At 42.0% G+C, this 7,811-nt stretch overlaps 1 long non-coding RNA gene across 1 annotated transcript; it reads left to right on the forward strand.

Annotated features, from left to right (window-relative positions):
* The first annotated feature begins 307 nt into the window (after positions 1 to 307).
* Positions 308 to 5,057, forward strand: LOC134173449 (uncharacterized). Its single transcript, XR_009968257.1, has 3 exons — positions 308 to 1,085; positions 4,372 to 4,514; positions 4,932 to 5,057. It is a non-coding gene; the product is annotated as an uncharacterized LOC134173449 (long non-coding RNA).
* Positions 5,058 to 7,811: the final 2,754 nt, after the last annotated feature.

Consider the following 7,811-nt stretch of genomic DNA (forward strand, 5'->3'; position numbering starts at 1 on the left):
CTTCAGCAAAGCTTAAGGAGATCCAGCTGCTGCCCTGTAACACTGGAGTGAAAGGGGATCCCATGCAGCCAGGAGCTAGTGTGGGGAAGAGCTGAGCTTGGCTTCCTTCATTGGATGCCACTAACTGTGTGTTTAGTTGTGTAACAGGAGTCTGGGTTGTAAAAAACCCAGTGGCCCAATAGGCTTTGCTGAAAGCCACACGTCTATCTGACAGAGAGCGTCCTGAGCAATAGATCCACACCCACATCATTAAGCACATCCAGTCTATTACTTAAGTTCTTAGCTAGATAAACAGATAGTCTTTACAGCTGTGATTAAACATGAAAAGAAACCAGCGGAGGCCAGCAAGACAAATCCATACAGACAGGAGTGGGTAGTGGTTTTGGTTGTTTTTCAGCCTGATGGGGCCTTTCAGCTGAATTTAGTGTTTCTGTGTTTGGGAAGGTGCCAAGACTGAATAGCACAACTCAGCTGGGGATGCAGAGGTATCTAAGCCCTTGCCATGTAATTTAAATGGTTGTTTGGACTTCAGCAAGTGACTGAGATGCTGTCAATTTGTGCTGATTGGTTTTAAGGACGAAGAAAAAGCCATTCACAGCCAATGTATATGGTGGTGCAAAAACAAAAGCAAACACTGATGGTACAAGGCTGGAGTTGCAAGAAACTCTTTTGTGAACTACTGGTATGACTAAGGCTGTGAGAGATCTCAGTCCAATTTGGTCTGATTCTTGTCTGTGTTTATTGTGCTGCCTTTTGACTTCTTGGAGTGACTTGTGTGAGCAAGCAGGTAATCAGATATTGCTATTGGAGGTGGTTTCATCCTGGTGCTGAGGTCCTTAGCTGAAGGTAGCCAAGCCCTCGACAGCTACTCCTGCCTCTGCTGTCTTCTGACTCCCTAGCAGAGGGTGGCACAAGCAGAACCCCTGGGAGCCTGAATGGCTCTGAGGGGAGTGCAATCCCAGGGCATCGACACATCCCAGAAACATATGTCAATAGCAATAGGCACTGTCTGCTCACCACAGGAGTGGCTGCAGCATTTCTGTCCACTCTCGGCTCCTCACACATGGCTGCCAAGTGCTGCTGGGGTAAGTGGACACAGCCACAGCTCCTGTTGGATCAAAACATGCATATTTCACTCCTTGGCTTCTGTAAAACCTGTTGAAGAAAGCTGACATGTGCCATGAGGAAGAGGGTGGGAGTGCTGGATGCACTGATGAATGCCAACTCTCTCTCCTCTGTTTCAGAGAACTTCACTTTTCCAAGTGTATCCACAAGACAAGACTACAGTGTACATGGGAGGAACCCATAAGAAGATCCTTTTATTTAGATTAAGGCTTTTTTTCATCAAACTATATGCTGCAGTGACAAAAAGAGTTATGGGAGCAGTTAAAGAAAGAAGTACACATCCCTTGGAAAGTACATACTGATGAATATGGGCCCACCAAGTGCAATGTGGAGATAGCAATCTTTCCCCACCATGCCTAGAAACTGTTTATGAGAACAGGTAGGGACTACAACAATGTGTTTTCTGGTACTGCTTAATTTACAACTGTTGGTGTAGCCTTGTCTTGTTGGGACCCTTGTCTGTTATACCTGTAGAAATGTGGCCATCGTTATTGGATTAGATTCTCAGCATCACATTTTATCAGGTGCCTGGGCTTCTCAGGATTTGTCCTGCTGTCTTATTTCAGAAACATAAAAATGTATTTAGCTGACTGAAAAATAATTGTGGCTTTGCCTTCCCCTTGCCTAACACAGCCAATGTCTTGCTTTGTTAATATGTAATACAGTACACTACATGTCATCCCTCTTTGCTCAGCTGTGCAGCATAGAAATACAATATAACAGACATTTCTATGAGAACTCATGTATAAATATGAGTCACCTTAGCATTTAATAACTGTTTGTATCAAATAATTGTCCAAAAGCATTTTTGGTATAACTCCCTTAAAATCCATGCAGCTCCTCTTAGGGGATATTTTTATTCACATATATTTATTTCACATTCCTGCAATGTTTTATTTTCATGAATTATGAATTTAAGACTCACAGTTTTCACATACTTGAAGCTGAGTTCACTGATGGACACTGCTGTTACAAAATCATGCAGAAAAATTACAGGACTAAGTGTAAGATCTGGAATTTAAGACATGTAGAGTTCAACCTATTTTTGAGGATGACATAATCACACTGAAAATGAATGTGATCCATTTAATGTACTGATCTCATTCAACAGCTAGCAGATTTCTAAGTGTTGCTTGCAGAGATAAACTCCTCACTTTTCCTGTGAGTGTATATGAATTTCTTCCAATACACTCAGTTTCTCCAGTTCACAAGGCTACACCAGGAACTGGGTTTGTTTCATACTTGTGTGCAGCCAGCAAAGCATACCAACACACTTGAACAGTTTATTGATCTTGGCCATTAACAAAGGCATCACAAAAACAGTGATGCAAATTGCATTTTCTGGAGTTTCAATATTCTGTTCTTCCATGTTTTTGGAGCAGTGAGCCTGAGAGAAAAGGGAGAGAGCTAGCAGAAAGGTATGTTCCTGCAATGACTGTAATTGTGTTAGGGCAGCACAATCACCGTGGTTTTAACCAGCTTCACTCATTTTGTAATTAAAAGTTTCATCAACACAGCAGAGAATGTGTGGCCTCTAAAGACTTCAGTTTATTTTCATTGCAGTGTTGATTCAGGCCAGACAAATAGGAGACTAATGCTATCTCAAGGCATATGTTTCTGCAACAAATTTTACACTCAGTGCTTTTCTCCACTCGGGTCAGCTGTGTACCCTGTATATTGGCAGGATAGAGATAATAGTAAGATAGAGTGATTTTCTTTTTACAAAACTTGGTCTTCTTTAATAGTACTGAAATGTATAACAAACAGCTTGATGAGCTTTCAAGAAATTATTCATCATCAGAGACTTTCCTCATCCAGAAGAAAATGTTCCTAAGTTGAGTACAGTCATAACAAAGAAGCTTTCTCATGCTGCCAACTTGGCGATCACTGAGCTCATCCACATTTTGCTCGTATACAACTACACATGGATATACGTAATAGACTTGGAAGAAATTCCCTACCATTTATTTTTCTTACACACATCGATAGCATTGTACAATGAATTATCTTAAGTGTATGAGCAAATCAGCTTCATGTAGCATATTCATCTACTTCACTGGCTGGGTTAATCTACCTCTATGGCATTCAGGGCAGTTTCAAATAGACTACGTTTTTAAAAACATGTGGTTATAGCAATGTTTCTTTTCTCCCTGGGTTTTTCACTCACCACCAAATATGCTTTTAAATGCAAACTAAAATTTAACCCTCAGCCAGAGACACGTTTGAAGGATACATGGGGTTCAGCATGCAGGGTGAAATCCAAAGCTGAAGTATTCAGTTTGCTTCTAGACTTATATCCAAACAGCTGAGAGCATAAGTTGGTGTGAGTTACATACTGCGATCTAGAAGACAAGTTAGGAGGACCTGATTTAAGAGGCTTGAGTATTTGGCTCTTTGAGTTGCTTGACTGTAGGATTTTTCCTAGCTTACTGGCCTGTGTCTTTCTTCCTCTTTTTCTGTTAGCCCATTTGCATGAGTGCAAAATGCAAAATGCAGGATTTGTATGTCTTGTGAGGGAATGCTTTTGCTGATCTGCTGCTTCTATATAAAACACATATGCTATTATCAGGAGCTGCCTGAAATAATAAAGGAACTTTCTTTAATATCCCCGAAGGCACTGTGCTGAAAATACATTTTTACTGTTAACACCATGACTAAATAAACAAATAAAATATGAAAAGATAGTAGCTGAATTGAAAACATTTGCATATTAGCATGATTTCTATTAAGTGCACTGATGCTAGTCACAAATATTTGAAACTTAGTCCTGCATTCAGACGGCTATCTTTCCTTAAAAATTTCCTTGCTTTCCCCTTCCTCCTACATCAAGTCGTTGATCATGGGAATTCTCAGTTTTACTCAGACAAAGAGTCCTTATTGTCTACTTTAACATGGCAAATTTTCTGTCTGCCTGTTGGAGCCTAAAATAGCCCCTAAGCTTTTCTAACCAGACTTAGTTTAGAAGGTTGAGAATGTGTACAGGAATAATGCATAATAATACAACTGGGCCCTAAGATCTTAGGAGACACTGGGCATGCTTAGACATTGGCCTGATCTTCATTAACATTATTCATGAGACTGTGCTAGAGAAGACTGAACTTCAGCTCCACAGTGGGAGAAAAAATGTTTAACTGGCTACAGTAAAATTTGGGCATAATTTCTGAATGTAATTTTAAGCCTGTAATTCTGGATAGCCACTTTCATCCGCTCCATAACTTCATATATAGCTTCTCTCTTGTTCGCCAGACACCCAAGCTGTGCCTCTGAGAGAACAGAAGTGTTTCCTCCAGGGAAGACTGTGGCAGGGATGCATGAGTTTGCTCTTAGGACACTAAAACTTATACAGCTGGAAAAAGATTTCAAGATCCATCCCTGCACACTGGAACAAGGTCAGCTATACCTTCCTCATTCTTGAGAAAAGCCTTACTTGGTCCTGGCTGTAGAGATTCTATGCACAACTGTGCTGTGCTACCTGTCCTATTGGAAAGTCTCCAAAATGCCTGATTGGAACCTTTTTGATGTTAAGCTGAGTCCTCTACACCTTGGTCTATTCCCAAGGACGCGGAGAACAACGTGTTGCTTCTCCTTGCAGCACGATGGGATAGTTACTTTCCCCTTTCTTGGTCTTTGCATCTCAAGGGTATCCTGAGCAGTCTCAGTTTGTTTGGCCTTTACTCAGAGGTCACATTTTTGAGATCATTCTTGCTAATCTCTCCTCTGCACTCTCTCCAGTATTTGTGTATTTGATCTGGTGACTATTAAATATAAAATGTGGCCACGCAAAAAGTTGCTTTTGGAGCCTGTAGATGCTCCATGTGAGCCAGGATTTCTCCACAGCTGCCTTGGCCCTTCTGTCCTCTGTGGAATGCCTGTGGCAAGAAAGCCATACACGAATTGAGCTTGCAGCAGCTCGTGGGGAAAGGGAACATATGTGAATATCCTCTGACAGCTAAGAAGACAAGCAGTGAAAGGATGCTTTACAGGGAGAATACTTACGGTAACTTGCTGAGAAAAAAATAAACATATTTAATTTTCTTGGCAGCCAATCAACCTTGCAAAAATCTGTTCCCTTCTGTTTAGGGATGGCCTCAGGCAAAGTCAGTGGTACCCAGAAAGCAAAAAATGCTGTGTTTGGGAAAGCGATCACACTGAAACAAGTGACTGTTTTCGCTGAGATGCTCGCCTCCAGCAGAAGCAAGATCCAGCAGTGGCCGTGAGATTCCTCATGCTTGGGTCATGGTCTTGGGGATCTGGGGGGTGTGCAGCCCTATGGGGCTATCAGGTGAGAGGTGCCTCAGGTGTGTATCTGCACCAGCTGTGCACCCCAGGCATGCCCAATGGATGCACAGCTGGGAAGCATGGTGGCAAGGCTGGACCCCTGGTCTTGCAGACCCCTGGGCTCCTGCCAACCTTAGGCAGAAGAGGAAGCTGACGCTCCTTCCCCTTTCTGCAGCTGCAATGGCCAGTGCCCCGCAGGGGAAGTGGGAGCGAGGATCTCTGACCACCGTGTCTCTTAGTGGGAATAAGCTGTAGTGCCCGGAGGGGTGTGGAAGCAACAGAAACATGCGGCGCCTGGATGCAAGCAGTCAGCAGAGAGGATGCCAGCAGATGGTGCTCCAGCCCATGCTGCCTCTCAGGTTTGCAAACGTTAGTACTGGAAGTTGTCTTGTTCTGAGGAGCACCTTGCTTGTTAGGCCCTCTAGTTTAGAGCTTGAAGCTCTCTACACCGCATGATTTAGAGGATGGAGTCAACTGATGAGGACTGACTGAATTTTGGGTACCAGCTATCAAATACGTGTAGACGATGGTCAATGACTGGTATGTAGAATAGAAGCAGACTTATAAGGACTGTTACAAATGCGATGGATAAAACAACAGTTTGAGGAAAACACAATTTCTTGTGGTCATACTGAGGACAGACAAGGAATGAAATTAATTCTTAAAAGCCAGACATTCTCTGATTTATTTATAACTCAAAGGAGACCTCAGGAAGTCCTGTGTATCTTTTCTTCCACCTTTATGCTGCAGCAGCTGATAGAAGCTGAGATTAAAAATCTTCCCCACAAGCAGGGGAGTTGTACAATAATGAAACATATACCATAAGTTAATAAAGTCATCTTACTTCCCTAGTTTTATATCCAACATAACTTGATGCTAGCCTTCTTGCAATAGCGCAGTAACTCTTTAGGCAAATCCATCTATGCACTTATACACTGATCCCCAGTGGCTGCTTTAGAGTCAAAGTAGTCAATTTTTAAGGGTTGCTAGTACAGGAAACAAAAAGAAACTGGAAGCTTGACTCCATCTCCCACCTAAAAAAAAAAAAAAAAAAGTGCAATCCTATTTTTTTAATCGGGATAAAATATATCAATAATTGCCTACTCATGTTTTTTGAAAAAAAGCATTAAAAACAGAAGGTACATACAGTGTGTCTATATAATAAACCAATATAGCTGACAAGGCTTTTTAGCAGACAAAGGTAACAGACACTGCCCAGAAACAATTCCTACATCTCTTCTTTATCTCTGCTATTGCTTGTATTTTGCTCTTCTCTGTACTTTTTACTCTGTCTGGACTGTATTAATAGTGTTTAATCCATTCACTTAAAATCCGAGACTGAAATGAGGAGCTGCACACCTTATGGCGCTCAGTGACCCTGTGCTCCATATGTAGGGGTGGAATCGGATGAAGCTGACATATGTTATTCCCCAGACCACTGCAGGAACAGGGCTTTTGGAGACAGGTTTTTATCTTGGCCTGCAATGAGGTTATACACAGCAAAAAGTCTAGAGGCTTCCAAGGACTGAGTTGAGGATTCCCTCCTTGCCATTACATGTGAAATGCCAGCAGAGATACTCCGTGGACTTCATCTTTATGCAAGAGAGCTCCAGTTTGTCATCCTCAGCCTCACTCTTCCCTGCTGTTTAATCCATCCTCTGCACAGCCAGATCTGGGACTGAAATGAAATCAGTTTTCTATGTCATGCCACCTTCCCTCTAGCTGTTTGTCTCACTACTCTTGCTTATTTGTAAAGAGATCAGTGCAGGTGATACCTAGAAATTGCTTACTCTCTTTAATCTCTAAAGCACCTTAAATGGTGCTGCCCTGCTGCTGTAGCTCTGCAATGCTTGTTTAACATTTTCCCCTTTGCCCTCACACACTTCATTTACAAATGCTATTATTTTGATATATACCAAATAGACTCTTCAGTCAGGCAATAAAATCTTGTGGGGGTATCCCTATAGATGGAGGGGCAATAATTTAGAAGCATCATTAGGTGCAAGTTAAACTTGTATGACTTCTGTCAGCTCCCATGGCCTTGTGCACCTTCAGATCCTTGGCCTCAAACCTGATCTTCTCCTACAGTGGGCAGTTCTCCATCCTTCCAGTCCCTGCCTTTGCCTTCTGTGACATGGGCGGTGTGGCTGGAGCACTTGCCAATGAAGACGAAGCAAAAATGTTGTTGAGCTCTCTAAATCAAATAACAGTTCTAAAGGTAATGTTGCTTCAAAATAGAAACACCTAAATGCTTCATTCTGAAATTGACAAAATTCACGAAATTATAATTGCACACTTAATTGCCATCCTCCTATCTTCTGGACCCAAATGACCCAGGAAATCAAGCCAAATTTGCTGTTGTTTCTGCTGCCTAACAAAACTTTGCTGTACTCAAAACAATTTCTCAG

This window comes from Pezoporus occidentalis, unplaced genomic scaffold (genome assembly GCF_034315485.1).
Source record: "Pezoporus occidentalis ecotype Australia unplaced genomic scaffold, CSIRO_AGI_Poc_V1 ctg53, whole genome shotgun sequence".
Classification (NCBI taxonomy): Eukaryota; Metazoa; Chordata; class Aves; order Psittaciformes; family Psittacidae; genus Pezoporus; species Pezoporus occidentalis.